Raw genomic sequence first — 20603 nt, forward strand, 5'->3', positions numbered from 1 at the left:
CTTTGTGAAGGCTTCATTACCAGTATTGTTTCGGAAACAAGAGATCCGATGACAGAATGAACAATGAGGCTAAGAGCACTGACTTTGAATGTAACTTCTTGTATTATTTTTTGGTTTCAACAAAAAAACAAAAAAGAAAAAAAAAGAAAAAAAAGAAAAAGAAAGACTTGCTCTTATCTCAATCTATATGATCTAGTCGAGCACAAAAATGTTTTTTTTTTTTTAATCTGGTGGCAGAAGGTACCAGAGATTTGTAATTTACTTCTATAAAAAAATCTCAAGTTTTCCAGTACTTATTAGCTGCTATATGTCCTGCAATAAGTGATGTATTCTTTCCAGTCTGGAGAGCAGGAAAGTTTTTCTATAGGGATTTGCTACTGCTCTGGACAGTTCCAGACATGGACAGAGGTGGCATCAGAGAGCATTGTGTCAGACTGGAAAGAACCACTTCCTGCAGGACATACAGCAGCTGATTAGTACTGGAAGACTTAATATTTTTTTAAAATAGAAATTAATTACAAATCTCTGGCACTTTCTAGCACCAGTTGACTTGAAAGATTTTTTTTTCTGAACTACCCCGTTAAATTTATTCCAGTGTCCTATGAGGTCCACTTATGTGTCTGGTGGCATATTTTCTGAGTGCTATAACCATTTCAATTATGGTCATTGGAGATGTTAAAAAATTCTGAACTTTTTCCATTGTGTCCAAAAAGACTCAGAATTAGACATGACAGAAAATATTAGTGTGCTTAAAGGTCTTTTTAAAGGGGTAAAGTTTTCAAATCAGCTCATGCCACAAAGCTATACAAATTTGTAAATTACTTATATTTAAAAATATCAATCCTTTCAGTACTTATCAGCTGCTGTATGTCCTGAGAGAAGTGGAGTATTATTTCTAGTCTGACACAGTGCTCTCTGCTACCACCTTTGTCCATGAAAAGAACTTTCCAAAGCAGGAAATATTTTCTGGTTCAATGTTTTTATTAGGTTTTTTAAGAAAATATTACAAAAGAGAGAATCTATAAGCACTGACTTTAGTGCCAACAGTAAAGTTAACATGTTTGTACAACAAGCTAACATATGGGTTAACAAAGAATATTTCTATGGGGATTTGCCACTGCTCTGAACAGTTCCTGTCACAGACAGAGGTAGCAGCAGAGAGAATTGTGTCAAATTGTAAAGAATACAATACTTACTGCAGGACATACAGCAGCTGGTAAGTATTGGAAGAATTAAGATTTTTAAACAGAAGTAATTTACAATTTTCTGAATTGGTTTGTTTTGTACATATAATTATGCAAAGCCCATTTATGTGAATGGGACACTTACAGAAATTTTTACAAGAAGGCAAGTGTGTGTGTGTGTGTGTGTGTGTGTGTGTGAACATACTGTACTTTGATAGCCTACAGACTTCCTGTCCATTAATGTCTTTAACAATGAGGAGAGACAGGCAACACTGCATTTTTCCCTATAATACAAAATCTAACCCCAGTAATTGCTTTGCTACTCCTATCTGGTTACAACAAGTAGGAAAGTCTACACGTTGAACTACAGTATGTATGGAAAGATGTACAGTTCATGCAAACACCAGTGAGGCTTGGGCTACACACAGGGCCAATTCCAGCTTCTTTGCTGCCTTAATCATAAGTAATCATAAGTCCTCGCATTGCAAAACTTGGTGTCCGACACCGAAACATGTTGCTCATTTTTTAAGTGTGAATAAACGCCCAAGAAAGACACTTGTGAGAACCTTGGAGTTATTTTGGGAATCCTGCGCTGTGGCTGCATGTATGGTCCAATGGTCAATTCCCAAAAAATATTGTCACAAGTATTACTGATATTACCACTACACAAGGGACAAATAATACTGCCACATCCTGACCATATATTACAAGTGCCTAATAAAAAATACCACAAGTTCTACTAATGAGTAAAAACCACTATAAAGACTCCAACATTGCCCCCACACAGTAACAATATTGTGATTACAGTGCCGTTATATCCAGTGACTCACAGGGGACATCTTCTCTCATCAAGTAATCTGCTGCCTGAAGCGAGATGATCATCTTGCCTCATGGCAGATGTGGCTCTGACCTCACAGTGACACAGAGATAATTTTTATAAATGTATTCTACATATTAAGTGATCTATTTCTCTGGATATGTAGTACTTGTGAATCTATGCTAGATAGGGGTGTAACTAAGGGGGTGCAGAAGCTATAGTCATACCCATGATCTGGTGCCTAATCACAACCTTAAATTTTGTCTTCCTTATTAGAAGAGACCAGTGTTATAAATGACACATGGTAGGTAGGGACTCAGTTACGGATTTAGCATTAGAGGCCAGGAACATCAACTGATTCTAAGCTGTGGATTCATTTTAGGTTTTTTTTAGGCTGGGTTCACACTACGTTTTTACAAAAAAGGATAAAAAAAAGAATGGAAAAACGTGTGCATTTATGTGCATTTTTTTTGATCCATTGTTCCATGGACTTTCATTATTAAAAAAAATCTGTTTTTTTAACACACAAAAATGCAGTTGACTTCATTTTTGTGTCTGTTTTGATCAGTTTTTTTTTTATAATGGAAGTCAATGGAAAAACAGATCAAAACAGAGAAAGATAGGGACAGGGGGCGCTTCCTCGTGTAATAAAAGATGATCAGGTAAATGGTAGTAAGGTCTTACAGGGATCCACTCACCTGGATAGGTTGTGCAAAATTTAGGCACAACTCTATATGCAGCATAAAGGGGTGTACTCCGCAGCTGTACTGGGGGACGTCACCACCGACGGCGGGAGAAACAAATGCAGATGTGTAATCAGCTGATTACAGGACCAAGAGTCGAATCCACACCAGGTATAATAAGCGCAGGAGTATTCAGATTTGCACACAACGGTGCAACTAGGGATCATCCAGAGGTAGACGGCATAGTAAACATATACTCTTTATTGCAACGCGTTTCAGCCCTATATTGTCTAACATGGGCCTTTATCAAGATTGATGCTTGATAAAGGCCCATGTTAGACAATTTAGGGTCGAAACGTGTTGCAATAAAGAGTATATGTTTACTATGCCATCTACCTCTGGATGATCCCTTGTTGCACCGTTGTGTGCAAATCTGAATACTCCTGCGCTTATTATACCTGGTGTGGATTCGACTCTTGGTCCTGTAATCGGCTGATTACACATCTGCAGATCAAAACAGGGGCACACAAATGCATCTGTTTTTCCATAAGTTTTTTGGCAAAAACGTATGGTAAAAACGGATTGCAAAAAATGTAGTGTGAACCCAGCCTTATATGAATTTGTAGCTCTGTTTGATGTGGCACATAGAACACACACTTTCTAGAAGGAAAGTTTTCTTTCTCCTACAGCTTTCTGTCTGCTCAGTACATCAGCTCTCTGGGCACGATCCAGTTCTTCTTACTGTAATAAAATGAACCTGACATTAAACAAATGTTAATTTATTGCGCCGTATATTCAAATGTGTCTGTTCATTGTGTTCATACTCCCACATGAGTTTTCTTTATCTAAGCAAACTGACCATAGCAGAACTGAATTGTCATTTAACTATTTCTGTTCTCAGAGATGCTGTCATACATTTACTTTTAGTTATTGTCAGTTATGGCTGTATGAATTTTCTTTACAAGGCTATGTTCACACTGAGTATGATTCTGTCCATAGATCGTATGCCGCCGTACATGTGCAGCTGAAACTACGGGCATGGGAAAAATAGACTTCATAGTTTAAAGCATCTATATGATATGGGGATAGTGTATTTGGTTGAATTTAGGGCTCTACATGTCAGTAACATCATTATCTTTTCAATATCTCAAAGTCAAATTTTTTTTTAGACTTCAATATTCACCATTACAGGGTCTATGCAGGAAACTCACCATTACAGGGTGTATGCAGGAAACTCACCATTACAGGGTCTATGCAGGAAACTCACAATTACAGGGTCTATGCAGGAAATTTACCATTACAGGGTCTATGCAGGAAACTCACCATTACGGGGTCTATGCAGGAAACTCACCATTACAGGGTCTATGCAGGAAACTCACCATTACAGGGTCTATGCAGGAAACTCACCATTACAGGGTCTATGCAGGAAATTCACCATTACAGGGTATATGCAGGAAACTCACCATTACAGGGTCTATGCAGGAAACTCACCATTACAGGGTCTATGCAGGAAACTCACCATTACAGGGTCTATGCAGGAAACTCACCATTACAGGGTCTATGCAGGAAACTCACCATTACAGGGTCTATGCAGGAAACTCACCATTACGGGGTCTATGCAGGAAACTCACCATTACAGGGTTTATGCAGGAAATTCACCATTACAAGGTCTATGCAGGAAACTCACCATTACAGGGTCTATGCAGGAAACTCACCATTACAGGGTCTATGCAGGAAACTCACCATTACAGGGTCTATGCAGGAAATTCACCATTACAGGGTCTATGCAGGTAAAAGGTCACAAATGCAGTGAAGGAGCAGCAGTAGTCATTGGAGGCCAGTGGAGGTCCAGCAATAGTCATTTGAGGCCAGTACAGGAGCAGCAGTAGTCAACATGGAGGCCAGGCAGGAGCAGCAGTAGCGAAAAGGGGGGACAGGCAGAAGCAGCAGTAGCCAACATGGAGGCCAGGCAGGATCAGCAGTAGCCAACATGGAGGCCAGGCAGGAGAAGCAGTAGCCAACATGGAGGCCAGGCAGGATCAGCAGTAGCCAACATGGAGGCCAGGCAGGAGCAGCAGTAGCCAACATGGAGGGCAGGCAGGAGCAGCAGTAGCCAACATGGAGGCCAGCCAGGAGGAGCAGTAGCCAACATGGAGGACAGGCAGGAGCAACAGTAGTCAACATGGAGGGCAGGCAAGATCAGCAGTAGCCAACATGGAGGCCAGGCAAGAGCAACAGTAGTCAACAATTGGGTGTATAGCACTTTTTTAAAGATATAATGCTATACACCTGAACCAGGTATTTTAGTCTCTCAGGATAAGACAGATGTGATATACACACTTTCAATCAGAAGGGTCCAAGTATAGAAATTGGGTATATAGCACTTTTTTTTTTAAGATACAATGCTATAAACCTGATCCAGGTATTTTTGTCTCTCAGGATAAGACAGATGTGATATACACACTGAAGTATAGGACTTGTATATCTGTACTGCACGTTTTGGTTCCATGCACCCTTTTCTGTCCAATGCCTAATCTATCTATCTTTCGCCCTCTCTATATTTCTCTCTAAATCACTAGATGTTTCTCCTCTCCGCTTTCCTAATCTTTCCTTTCCTTTCCCACAATATCTTCTCAGTAGTCTGTAGTACACAACAGCAGCTTGCTTGCTTCCTCTCTCTCTCTCTCTCTCTCTCCCTCTACACACTGCGTGGTGCGGTCATGTGACCACTCTTTTTAAAGCAATACCGATGTGACACAGGGGGTGGGCTAGTACAAGATCCCTGCTGATTAGATGTGTTCCGGGCATCATGGGAAAGCACTTTTCCCGCCCGGAACACTTCCTGCTCTCTAGAATGGCGGCTGCCATTTTAGAAAGCAAGAAGAAAAAAAAATCGGAGCGGATTTTCAGAAATCCGAATCCGATCGGACTCGGATTTTTGGGAAAATCCGAACCAGATCCCATACCGGGCGAACCAGTTCACTCATCTCTAGTATTAGGGAGCTATTAGAAGCTAAGATATGTCTAACCTGCTCATCGTTCCCCTTTAGGGTAGCTTCACACGTACCGTATCCGCAGCAGATTTGACTAAATGAATAAACACAGCATTAAATCCGCACTGTCAAATCTGCTGCGGATTTGCTGTGGATCCGCAGCAGATTTGATGGTGCAGATTTGATGCTGTGTTCATTCATTTAGTCAAATCTGCTGCAGATCCGCAGCAGAAAATCCACTGCGATGCGGTACGTGTGAAATTACCCTTAATACAGATCAGATGTGATGGGGATCAGTGCAATAAGGGAACAGTTAAATAACAAATACATTGAATGCTGCTCCACCTATATTTGATTATGCTAAATTAATAATTACTATCATATGGTTTTCTTCTTGGAAGTTGTCCTCTCATTTCTTTAAAATGAAAATGGCCCTTTTATAATGAGCCTGAGATATTACAATCTAGCTGCCGCAAAAGCTGAGTCATTAAGCAGTGTTTGTTTTTATCAATAAACTTTGCTAGGCATTACATCACTCCAAAAGCGGAGTAGAAAGACTTGTAATGGCCTGTCCCTGTATGGTTTTACATTCCACTGGATAAAATTCATTGAAAGCATCCCTCCAGTCACTGACACTGAATATTCAGCGCTGTATGTATTTAGTTCTCTAAATTCCTCATATTGACACTCACAAAATGCTAAAAGGGTACTCCACTGAGGTAAAATACATGTTAAACACCCCCCCCCTCTATTGGAGACTACCATTTCATTCCATACACGTCATTACCTTTTCTGTATCCTTCCCCCAGTTCTGAGCCTGCTGTAAGGGAGGAGAAACGAGGGGGAGACTGAGCGAACAGCTCACATACAGTTTTCTGTGTCTTCAGTGTAAAGCAGTAAGCTTAGAACTTGGGGGAGTAGACATAAAAGGTAATGACATTTTTGGAATGAATAGTTAATCTCCAGGAGGGGAGATGTGTGTATTTTACCTGAGTCGAATACCCCTTTAATGTACGTCAGATGTATGGGCAAGAAACATGCATACAGCAGAACATACCAAGAACGCTGGGAGAATAATAGTGAAAAGCATTATATTGGGCATTATATAATAGAATATATTACTATTATTAGGGCATATTACCGGTCCAGAGATCAAAGGGACTGCATGTTGGTGCTCCTTATTGAAGTAAATGGGAGTCTGTTGCAGATCAGGGCTGTGGAGTCGGTAAGCCGAAGCTCTGACTCCAACTTCAACTCTGACTCCGACTCCGAATTTTATCAGGCCCGACTCCAACTCCGACTCCTGAATTTTATCAGGTCCGACTACCGACTCTGACTCCAACTCCTGCTCCTTCATAAATGGCCAGTCATATACCAGGGGAGTTATTTATCACACTGGCTCAGCAGCTTCTCCCTAATGTCCTACATGATCCTGGGGCGACTTCTAAGGGAATGATAAAAGATATAAAGCACCTTCTCCTGTGCGTGCAGTGGATACAGACAGTCTCCAGCCTCCATGTCCTGAACTACTCACAACTAGACTAGATGGAGCAGGAGGTCTTTTCCTGCTGACAGTCTTCTATGTTTCTAACTAAATATTCACCATACACAAAGATACACTGCTAACAATGCCAGATACCTGTGATATAGAGGTCAGCCATAGTGATATACAGGGGGTCACACATAGTGATATAGAGAGGGGTCACACATAGTGATATAGAGGTTACACAGTGATATAGAAGGTCACTGTGGGGGCACACAAGAGCACGCACACACACACACACACACAGCCTGCTGCAGCCATAGCATACACACACACCCACACAGCCTGCTGCAGCTATGGCACACACACACACACACACACACACAGCCTGCTGTAGCCATAGCACACACACACACACACACACACAGCCTGCTGCAGCTATAGCACACACACACACACAAAGCTTGCTGCAGCCATAGCGCACACCACAAACACACAGCCTGCTGCGGCCATAGCACACATACACATAGCCTACTGTAGCCATAGTGTGCACACACACACAGCTTGCTGCAGCCATAGCACACATACAGACAGCCTTCTGCAGCCATAGCGCGCACACACACACACACACACACACACACACACACACACACACATACACACCCTGCTGTAGTCATAGCACACACACAGCCTACTGCAGCCATAGCAAACACACACACACAGACACAGAGCTGCAGCTATTGAACACTAAAGAAAACACACAATCTTCTCCCAGAGAGAAAACACCACACTGAGGACAGAGGTTACTGCTACACTACTTATGTCTTCTCCTTCTCCTCTATATTACACAGGATATCTTCATATTACACTGCTACTCATATACAGTCATCCAGCATCCAGGAAGAGAACAGCACAGATCCCCCCCCCCCCCACACACACACACAATGGACTCTTCCAGCTCAGAAACAAACTGCCAAATAGTGACCGACAACTTTTCCATGACCCCCCTTATGTAATAGGGCCAGTGGCCTATTAGAATGTTGCTCATAATATATATTCATTCATAAAATTCATATCAAAATTCAATTCTACATTTTTTAAAGATTTTTTTTAAAGCTGGAGTCGCAGCCGGTTCATTTTTTCCGACTCCAACTCTGACTCCGACTCCAGCCAAAGCTAGCTCCGACTCTAACTCTGACTCCGACTCCAGCCAAAATTAGCTTTGACTCCAACTCCGACTCCAGCCAAAGCTAGCTCTGACTTCAACCCCGACTCCAGCAAAAACTAGCTCCAACTCCGACTCCACGACTCCGACTCCACAGCCCTGGTTGCAGTTACCCACACAAAACTGGAACACACCTGTGTAGGAAAACGCTGCTATAGGTGTTTCCAGACTTAAAAATCATGGCTGCTTTCTTCCAGAAACAGCACCACTCCTGTACCCAGTTTGGGTGAGGTTTTGCAGCTTAGTGCCAATTGCTTTGCTTATTCTTATCCTGGATAACCCCTCCATGCTTTGAATGATGCCTACCTTTTTGAAAGTTCCCTTTACGATAAGCGAATTAGGGGTAATCTGAGGAAATCAGGGGAAATTAAGCATTACCCAATGCCCAGTCAATAACTAGGTTGTCTATGTAATACCGGATAGGATAGCCCCTCTGGACACACTCTGTAGCCTACACAGAAGAGCAATTTGATTTGGAACTAATCAGAAATCATTTTTTATTTTACAGAAAAATCTGATTTGTGCAAATGCAATTTTTTTTGTGAATTACAATAGGAGCAGCCCAGTAAATGTGCACCACCCAGAGGTAAATAGTGAGGCTTTAAACATGTTAGTCTCATTGCTCAGTATGACATTTTCTGGTGCCCTATTGCTATGATTAAGGGCCAGATGGGCTTGAAACGTATTGGTGTCAGCTGTCTTGTAACATTCTGTTTTGATGTCTTGAGTAAAGCCATCTTTCATATTGATCTGTGAAGCACTGGGGCCTCTTTGACATTTCTGTACTGGAAAATCCTTTTAGAAGCAATTCCTTCCAGACTTGAATTATTCTACCAATCCTGGGGATTCCAGCAGTGGGGATCTCACTGATCAAAACGTGATGGCATATCCCTAAGATATACTCTGGCACCTTACTAAGGTGAGAAAACCTCTTGAGCTCCAATTCATGTCTTGACATGCACTGTAATATTTATTCTTCATATTCCCCATTTGCACAATCCAGTACTATACAAGCATAAGTTTAGGATTATAAATAACTTGGCATAATATATTTCCTTGATATAAAATCTTTATGAGATTTAGGAGACCCATGTAGTGGCAGTACTTTCTGAGCCATCTGTTTTCCCAGTGTTATGTGTTATATATTCCTACTGACATCTGTGAGGATTCTGACTCACAGGCAATTAAAGATTTGTGTTAGTTTGTAGGTGTTTGCTATGTTACTGTTGTGTCTGGACATGTAGACGTACGGTATTGAGGAAGCAGCAATGGAAGCTGCAGCCTGCCGGTGTTTATCACTAAGAACTGCAGACAATGATACAGTGTATATATTTGGGTATTGTGCATATCCTTACTTTATTATTGGTGACATCAGAGGTAGGGGTGCAGAGGGGGTTGTTGCCCTGGGGTCCTTGGGCATGTGGAGCCTCAAAGTACTTTTTTGTATACTAAAGCACCACTTTTATCATTTCTTTATTTTTAGTATTACATTTTTTGTTTCCATTGATTTCCTATGTGGTGAGATGGTGTCACTGCAGGTTTTTTTTGGCTGACTGTAACTGCAGGCAGATTATAGCAGAAGTATGTATAGCTGAGTGTAAGTGCAGGCACATTATAGCAGACATTGAGAGGATGGGAAACACAAGGGCTGACAGACACTGCAGGGAGCATAAAGGAATGAGCAGGGCAGATGTGGGCACATAAATGCATCACTCTTTGTCCTGGGAGAGAGGGGCTACAGCTATGAAGAGATTACCTCCTAAGACCTGTCCCCTGATGTAAGCCACAGCCTGAAGTGGATCTGCTATGATTTGGAAGGTGAGGGACACTTCCTGGGTCAGAGTACAGTGCTGTAGACCCCGCTATGCAGACCATGCCCCTCCCCCACTCTCCTTGAACCCAGTACAGGGAGCTTTTAAACCAAAGCAATGCTCTTAAATCAAGTTACAGTTTTGAAAAACCTTGAGCTCTTCTTGCAAAGTGCGCTCAATCTAAATTCCTCTTAAACCAAGGTACCACAATATATATATATATATATATATATATATATATATTGCACATGCCAATAAATACTAATTAAAAACACAGTGACAAGTAACATCAGCACATAAAATTACTATTAAGCACATGTAACGAGAACATGTGCTGGACCAGTACCTCCACCTCAGACCCCTTCACACATTTCACTGCCTGTCTTCTTTAGGGGGTACTGTGGTTACATATAACACAGAAAGTTATACCCATGTTTTTTTTGAGAAGTGGCTGAACATTATTAATATAATGATTAGAGATGAGCGAACCTGGAGCATGCTCGAGTCGATCCGAACCCGAACTTTCGGCATTTGATTAGTGGTGGCTGCTGAAGTTGGATAAAGCCCTAAGGCTATGTGGAAAACATAGATATAGTCATTGGCTTTATTCTTTTTTTTTCAGACAACCTTAGAGCTTTATCCAAGTTCAGAAGCCCCAGCTAATCAAATACCGAACAATCAGGTTCGGATGGACTCGAACCCAAACCCAGTTCGCTCATCTCTACTAATGATGTTTTTATGCCCCAATAGGCAATCCTATTAATTCTGGGAAGGCCTAAGGAATCTTGGAAGCAGCTCTGGAAGAAGATAGTGGTAAAGACATGATGCAACTTAAATCTAGATCTAAAGAAGTAAAACAAAGCCAAGCACTACTACAACTTCTTAGGTTGATGTTATCAGCACATAACTTGTTTCAGAGATCTACTGTATGTTGAAGCCGGTGACATCATGGGTGGCTCTGTCAACGTAATACAGTGTAATATTGTGTACCCATTATCATTAATGCATTTGGCCGTTTGCAATTTACTGATCTCTATTTTTGTGGAAACATTGTAATCCGTGACTCAGTTTGCATCTTCCAGGCTGATAATGACATAATGGAACCTTGTGTATATCTAATGTGTCTGAAAATATTATGTTTGGGAAGATTCCATCTCTTGTGCAATATTGTATAGAGCCTCTTTTATCTGCTCAAGAAAACTCATAATAAAGGCAAATGTTATTTAAAAGACCACATGCCCTAACAAAAGTTCCATTATACATATGCACGTAATATGGTAATAATTGATATGAGATATTTCATACAGCGTCTCTGTGACCTCTTGTGTTTTCTCTAATGGAACATTACTTATTATAAAGAGGTTTTGTTGGCTTTGGATAAATAAGCTCTGCTGTTAACTGTGATGTAGCGGAGCAGAGTCTGTCATTCAGCACGACATGCTTTGATAAATATTCTTTTATTAATGGTTCTCCATAAGCCACCGGGAAAATTGTTAGTGAGGCGGCCTGGCACTGCTACATCATCAGAAGTTTCTTAAAGGGGTTTCACTGACTCCTGGCTTGTAATTAGTCTTGGTCTATGTTTTGTGGCTTATCTATATCTGGCTGTTTTTTGTTTTGTTTTTTCGTGCTGCTCACAATGCAGAATCAATAAAGTTTTTATTTTAATAGTTCGCTCAAATATTAAATTTTTTACTTTTTAAATTTAAAATTGGAAAAATGGTGTTGATTTGAACTTTTACTAAGGGGGGGGGGGGGGGGGCTTAAAACGAAACAAAGAAAACACCAAACTTGAAAAAAAAAAAAAAATTCTTTAAAGGCCCTCTAAAGGACTTCTATGAACGACCGTTACAATGCATATACTTATCATAGTGATGCTATTGCACAGCATTAATCAGTCAGATCAGTGCTCGATTAGTAGAGTCTGCCTGAGAAAGACTCTATTAAAAGGTCGCCTGATGTGCAGTATGGAGGTCTAGTGAAAACCTCTGGTTGCCATGAAGACCAATTGGTATCTCACAGTCAAACTGAGGAGGTGCCAATCAGAGCCGAGAACCGATTCGACAGCTGTCACTCAATCCTTTTATTTATCATTGCTTATAAGTGGTAAATAACTGAAATCAGCATGAACATTGATGTCGGTCATTGACTGTGGGCTTCAGCTTTCACTTACCACCTACGTAGCAATCTTCATAGACCTACTGCACTACTGTGATGTACAAATACATAACTTCCTTAAGGCTCAGTGTGCTGTGCTGTACATGTACGTCACATGTAGCCAAGAAGTGACACAAGTTTTCTTTTATTTATCCTGTCCAACCTACTCATTTAAATTTTAATGGTCTACAAGAGAAATGCTTCATATATAGTCATCTGGCACTAGCTGGGGACACTAGGCTAATATTCTAATTCACTAGACATACTGACAGGATCTGAAAATTCAACAGTTTGAGGAAAACAAGAACACAATGTTCTGCATTCTGTCTATCATCTTTTGTCTATTTCTATTATTGTTATGCTCTGAGCTGTTGCCACTTTGGTATACATGTATTTTCTAAAATAAGGCGACCTTCATTCTTGGCACTGCTTCCTTGTGTGTCTGGTCACAGAGACTACGCAGTTCAAGAATTTTGGGTAAATAGACGTAACCTTAGTAGTTCAGGCCAAGTCTTCAGCTGAAGCTGATCAATTGTGAACCACTTATAGACCACCCATTATATACAAGATAATCATGCTGTACAGACTTATCTCAATGTTTAACATTTAAACATTGTTAAATTTCTATTTTGTTTAGAGTTTACCACAAGTTAGTGCAACCATTCACAGGACATTTCCATCTTCTGCATGTATTATTGTTCTGGGACATAGAATTTTGGGGAAAAGTAGTGCAGATTAAGGGCCCTATCACACAGAGCGATAATCAGCCGAATTGGGCCCATCTGGCCCATTGTCGATGTAATAGAGACAACGGTCAGCCGATGACAATCATCATCAGCTGATCGTTGATTTGGGTTTGGAACTAAAATCATTGGGCACCAATCGCGCATTGCTTTACTCGCTCGCTGTTTATTAAAATGATCGGGACGCAGTAATAGTACCCTAACACATTTCATATGCTAGTGCTAATAAAAAGTGGGCTACAGGAAGATGAGACAAATTTATTAAGGGTGCCTTCATACCTACCGAATCCGCAGCGATTGGTTGAGCAGGATCGATGGGAGCCAGGAGCCTGGAGCCTGACATGCATCGGCGTCGCCGAGCAGGTAATGTATGCTCTTGGGCTGCGCGCGGCGGGGGGTTAACATGTAGCATATAGCCACAGACATGTAGATGGGACTTGGATCTAGAAACCAATGACAATATATTAACAGGAAAAGTTCTTGTAAGTAAAGTTCTATGTACCAAAAATGCAAAGGGGCTCCTGTAAATACTTTGCCCCTCACTAGACACAATTCCTCCTGGAGGTAGACAAGTAGACTGCTCCTTCACAGAGGTGGAAGGATACTTCATATTGCCTTGGGAGAAGTACCAAATCCCCATAGATAACCTCTCCTGCTCTGGGCAGTTTCTGTCACAGACAGAGGTGGTAGCAGAGAGCACTGTGTCAGACTGAAAAGAATATACCACTTCCTGCAGGACATACAGCAGCTCATAAGTACTGGAAGGCTTCAGGTTTTTTTTATGTAGTAATAAGTAATTTACAAATCTGTATAACTTTTTTTTTACACCAACTGAATAAAAAAAAAATTCTTTCTATGGAGTACTCCTATAAGAGATGCTTCTAACAAGCATGAATTGTCCAAAGTAGAGAATGGCTTTATTGTATAAGCAAGGAAAAAAATAATGAAAGGAGAAACTTTTCAAGTGTAAACTTTTGAGATTTTATCAAAACATTGTAAACCTAGATGTGAAAACACTGTAACTGCAAATGTGCTACACAAAGCTATTATATGAAGTCATTAAGCTAACTAGTCTCTGTACCATAATGTAAAGTCACACATTATAGTGTAACCCAGCAGGCTGTTAGTTCTCCGCCTTACCTTATATTTCCCTATTGGTCTCTGATGAGTCTATATTTAGGACTGGACTGCCTGGGCTTCAACATAATTATCCTGCTCACAGTTGTAGGGGGTGAGAGGAGCAATTACGCCTAATTTTATATTCACCTACTACTTGGTCCTTTATCTTAACAAGCAAAATGATCTACACTTTAATTACAATGTCTCAGGTTTAATTGACAATCTCTCAATGGGCACTCCAAATCTGCATAATGCGATATAGCGTACAAGCCATTTACATAGATTTAAGTGGCTCCAGCAGCGAATGTAAAAGTATGTGTATAGTGGTGGTGACTTTTAGCTGCCTGATCAAGACTTTGTACATTTCAGGCTATCGAGTAGCACTGAGTGCTATATTTCTGCATAATGTTCAGCCAAATTTCTAACAAGAATTTGGCAAAAATTTGGACTTATAAGGCCACATGCACACAAAATATTTTGGTAAATATTTGGAACTCTATTTGAGGGTTATTTATTTATTTATTATTATTTTTTTACCATAACAAGAAAATAAAATAAAAACCATTTTTTCAGTGTTTTTAACCCACTCTTTGAGCTAAAATACTGAGCAAAAACAAAAAGCAAAATATGGTGTGTGGGCATAGCCTTAAATGTCATAGGATTGCCCTGGGGGCTGAATGTAGATTTACACAGGGTGATTATCGCTAATGAGCGGCCCATGTAAAAGTTCAGCATTGAGCCAATGAGCAAGGAAATGCCCTATTGTTGGCTGATTTGATCTTTTGTATGGTTGTAAAATGTATCTTTATTGATCATACATCTCACTGTGTAAACAGTAGATGTGTGGCCGATTACAATGTATGGCTACACGAACGATAAAAAGATTGTGACATTGCCCAGCCGTGCAATTTATCATGCTTTGGGAAAGCAGTGTAAAACTGCATGGGATGCTGACCACCTTATCAAGGTGAGCTTAATTAAATCAGGCTATGATTCTCATCCATTCTTAGGGTGGTATTACACGGAGCGATTATCGTTCGAAAAATCGATAAATCGTTCGGATTTGAACGATAATCATTTCGTGTAATAGCAGGCAACGATTAAACGACCAACGAGAAATCGTTGATCGTTTAATAGGATCCGGACCTATTTTTATCGTTTGATCGTTCGCTCATTGTTCGCACATCGTTCGGTGGAATAAGAATTCACAGCTGAAACGTACGCAATAGCGACGACTAAACGACCGCAAGAACGATCATAAATAACGATCATTGTTTCGTGTACTTGGGCAAACGATTTCGGGTCGTTTGCCTTAGCGGTCGTTTAGATCGTTTATCGTTAATCGTTAGTCATCGGAAAATTGCTTGGTGTAATAGTACCCTTAGAATCAGCAAGGGTCTCAGCCAGGGGCATGGCTAGAATTTATGGGACTCCATAGCAGGAAACTGTTCAGGGTCCCATGAATCTGTACAGCCCCCCCCCCCCCATACTCACATGACCTGGCACAGTCCTGAGCATTGGAGGGGAGGGGCTCTTTTGGCTAGAGGTGGGTTTGCCTCCATGGTAACCATGCCATTGGTCCCAGTAGTTGGACCATTGCCCATTAGCTTGTAAACTTTTAATGTTGTCAGGAGTTGTTAAAAGTGCTTGGGGCAAGTCTTTATGTCACCATCTATAAGGGCCCTATTACACAGAAATATTATTGTATAAAAAATCTTTACATCGTTCAAATTTCTTTCTGTGTGTGTGCAGGCAACGATCATACATACGAAAATTCATTCATACTGTATGTCATTGATCACATCTTTTAAGCTGACCGAAAAATCATTGTTAATTTTTTGTTAATCTTTTGGTGTATGTACACATAATCCCTTCGTAATTAAAATCGGTTATATACTAGAGTTAACAAACAATCATAATTACATCCGGAATTGTGTCTTAGGCTATGTTCACACTACATAAAAGTACGTCCGTTGTTGCCATCGGCAACAACGGCCGTACTTTTCACGTTGTGGAACATAGCCTATTCTGCTATGGGATCCTGGCTGGAGCATACACACATCGTATACGCTCCGGCCGGGATCCCGTGCGGCACCGCAAATAACTGACATGTCAGTTTTCTGCAGCCGCAATTCAATGAATTGCGGCCGTAGGAAACCCTGTCAGTTCACACAGTGAAGCGAGCGGCTCCGGCCGCTTGCTTCACTGTGTGCTATGGGAAGCTCTGATGCGGGTGCGCGCTGATGCGTACCGACCAGGATGATCCGGGCAGAGACCGACCGTTCCGTGACCCGGCCGAGGTCACGGAACGGCCGGCCTCTTACGATGTGTGAACATAGCCTTATGGTGGATGATTTTAGGTCCTTCCCAAAAGCAGTAGTTTGCAATTGTTTTTTGTTAATCGGAGGACACTAAAAATTGCTTAGTCTAATAGGACCCTTGTGATTGTAAGGAATCAAGGTTCTAGCACTGAAATGCTCTGTATACCTCCTTGTTATCAATACATATCTATCCTGTTTTGTAGACTTTAGCAGCAGAAACCTACAATAGTCTGGCATTTTATTATGTTGTGGAACATGGCACGTTGCCCATCACCTAAGGGTTCTGGCTGTAACTTTTGTGGCTTTTGTTTTTGTGACATCACAAGATCTCGTAATTGAGAAGATGATGCTGTGCATATCAAATACGGCCTAAGGGCTCACGTACATAGCCTCCTACTCTACATAGCCTAATTGTATGGCGTCATAGGGCTGCCAGAGAGGTCTATGAGGCTTCTTTTAAACACCCCAGGGCAGTTCTGCATGACAGGTCAATACTACTGGTCTAAAATATATATCCCCATAGGAACGCTGTATATTCGGATACTTTGCTCTTATTTTCAGCAGTGAAAAGAAATGGCTGGTTTTAATTAAAAAAATGACTTTATAAGATAGTTGTAACGCCTGGAGTAGTGGATCCACTGGACCGTCACTAGCGATGGCACTAACCTCACCAGGGAGCGGAGTCTAAGGGGCCGCTGGTTTTCACCAGAGCCCGCCGCAAGGCGGGATGGACTTGCTACGGCAGGCGACCCCCAGGTCGCTACCCCTGGCTTGGTTGCTAGTGACGGCAGGCGAGGCGTGGCAGGAGCAGTAGGCAGGAGATGGTGCTGGCAGAGGTCTGCAGGCGTAACCGCAGGTGACAGGCTGAACACAGGAGCAATAGTGTAACAGAGGAGCAGGAACCAGGAACAAGGACTAGGGACCAGGTAGCGGACAGGAATCAGGAACAACAGGGAGCTGGGCCAAACGCTATGGGAAGCATGTAGAGGCTCCAACACCTGGAAGGGGGCAGGGAGTAGGGAGTTATAGGGGAGTGATTAACATACAAGCCAATTAGGAGCGCACTGCCCCTTTTAAACCTGAGACAGCTGTCGCGCGCGCGCCCTAGGAGGCGGGGACGCGCGCGCCGGCCGGCACAGCGACAGCAGGAACGCGGTGAGGTGAGGCGTCCCCCGGGGCCGAAGCAACAGCAGCGCCGGGTCCCTGCATGTGGACACCGGCTGCTGCAGAAGTGGGAGAGAGGGTGCGGCGGCGGTCCGAGCACGGGACGCCGCCGTGGCCCTAACAATAGTTTTTTTGTTTTAAACGTTTTTACATCATTTTCATCTGTTTTGCAGAAAACCTGCCATCTTTTAATGGCTGAAAACACTGATTTAAAAAATAGCTATTTTTGGGAAGGCTTTAATTGGATAAAAAAGCATGTTCATTAATTTTACAGCTGTAAGATTAATGTGTGTATACATAAACTATATAGTAAGGAAATATTTTTACTGTTCCTAAAGATTTTTGGCTGTTTTTTAGCAGTAAAAATGCTGTTTTTCAGGTATTTTATGGCCCCCTAAAACAGCAAAACTAGCTTAGGTGTTAACGTCGCCACGTCCATGTTCATGCCATGTCCCGGCATACAAAGCATAGTAGAGCTCCATAAAAAGTCAACCAGTGCCATGTGGAGGATGTATGGAGCTGTTAAATTATTGTGATATAGATAATACAGATAGATAGATAGATAGATAGATAGATAGATAGATAGATAGATAGATAGATAGATAGATAGCAGATATTAGATGATAGATAGATAGATAGATAGATAGATAGATAGATAGATAGATAGATAGATAGATAGATAGATAGATAGTAGATAGCAGATATTAGATGATAGATAGATAGATAGATAGGAGATAGATAGATAGATAGATAGATAGTAGATAGCAGATATTAGATGATAGATAGATAGTAGATATGAGCGAACAGGGTTCGAGTTCGAAACGATCCAAACCCGAACGTTCGGTATTTGATTAGCTGGGGCTGCTGAACTTGAATAAAGCTCTAAGGTTGTCTGGAAAACATGGATACAGTCAATGACTATATCCATGTTTTCCACATAGCCTTAGGGCTTTATCCAACTTCAGCAGCCACCGCTAATCACATGCCGAATGATCGTGTTTGGATCGACTCGAGCATGCTCAAGGTTCCCTCATCTCTAATAGATAGATATTAGATGATAGATACAAAAACCATAGACAGATAGATAGATAGATAGTATATATTAGAAATATAGATGATAATTAGATAGTGTAGGTTAGATAGATATTAAATGATAGATAGATAAAAGATAGATCATAAAGATAGATAGATAGATAGATAGAGTTATTAGATGATAGATAGATAGATAGATAGATAGATAGATAGATAGAAAGATAGATAGACATTATATGATTGATAGATATATAGATAGATAGATAGATAGATAGACAGACATTATATGATAGATAGATAGAAAGATAGATAGATACATACATAGATCATAGATAGATAGATAGATAGATCATAGATAGTTAGATAGATATCCTATTATGTTAGTGCTGGATACAAGAAATAACCAGTACTTTTATTTGATACTTTTGGGTAGGCTGCATTTTCCTATTTGCACCTGTTCTTAGTCTGAGTATCTGAGTAGATCTTAGTTCGCTGCCAATAAAGGAAGAAAGTTGCTGCAGCTGGAACGATATCTTTTCTCATCACAAAAGTTGCATCTAAATTGCTCTGTAATTGAATATAAACTTCCATCATTAAATGTATGTTGTTTTTGCAAGCAGATGGTAAATAGACCAGTATAATAAATGGGAAATTTATCCAGCATGACATGGTATGAAGATCACAGCCAATAAACAGCGTGGAAAGGAAATAGTATACATCTATATACATTTTAAAAACACACCATAGCCCCTCCCCTAAAAGTTAAAATTCCCCATTTTGTCAATAAAACGCATAAAAATAATAAAATAAATAAACATATTATATGTTGTAACGTGCATAATTGTCTGCTCTATTAAAATAAAACAATATTATTCCTGTACGGTGAACGGCGTGAACAAAAAGCGGTAAAAAATGCCAGGACTGCAGATTTTTTATTACATTTTATATATTAAAAAAATGAATAAAAAGTGATCAACACGTCCCATCTACACAAGTGGGATACTAATAAAAACTAGAGATTGTGGCGCAAAAAATGATGCCACTTACAGCCCCGTAGGTGAAAAAATAAAAGCGTTATAGAAGTCACAATAGGGACATTTTAAATATATATTTGCAAAAAATAAGTTTTACTGTTAATAATAAAAACTGTAAAACATTAAAAAAGCTACGTCAAGATGCACATTGCTGTATTCAGACTTACCTATAGAATAAAGATAAAATGTCAATTTTTCTGTAAGGTGCATTACGTAAACAGGGAAACCCCTAAGGGGTTAAAGGGGCTATCCAGGCTTCGTCAAACATTGCAGCTTTCTTCTAGAAACAGCACCTCTCCTGTCTTTAGTTTGCTTATGGATTTTTCCGCTCAGTTTCATTCCAAGTAAATACAGCTAAATTGCAATACCGCACACAACCTGAGGACAAGGGTGGTGCTATTTATTGTCAAGTGTAAAATGGAGCAAAATGTTAAAAACCAAATGTATAAATAATTGGTGAGACTCTAAATGGACACTGGAAGATGTTAATGTATGAAACTTTTTTTTTTTTAATCTTACAAAATGGAATGCAATCTATTTTTACACACAATTCAGTGCAATTTTGGCAAATGAGACACTTAATAAGGTATTTTGTCAAAAAGGAAAACATGTAACGGTGTAGCTGAAGTAATTGTGAAAGATCTCTCCAAAGCGTAATGATGTCTTTTCATTGCTGTAGTTACTGTCACCCCAGCCACTTTGTGGTGAAATTCACATCTGCAGGATGCAAATCATCCCATTATAATTTCAAATATGTCAAGTCATCATATAAACAACACGTACATGTAGCAATTACCTCTGAGAGGAGAACCACATGCAACAAATAGCTAAATCATA

The 20603-nt window shown here is 40.6% G+C and overlaps 1 protein-coding gene across 1 annotated transcript in view; it reads left to right on the forward strand.

Annotated features, from left to right (window-relative positions):
* Positions 1 to 20603, forward strand: part of PDE4D (phosphodiesterase 4D) — a 968497-nt gene that overhangs the window by 15156 nt on the left and 932738 nt on the right. The gene's annotated exons all lie outside the window — the stretch shown is intronic.

This window comes from Dendropsophus ebraccatus, chromosome 3 (genome assembly GCF_027789765.1).
Source record: "Dendropsophus ebraccatus isolate aDenEbr1 chromosome 3, aDenEbr1.pat, whole genome shotgun sequence".
NCBI classification, from domain to species: Eukaryota; Metazoa; Chordata; class Amphibia; order Anura; family Hylidae; genus Dendropsophus; species Dendropsophus ebraccatus.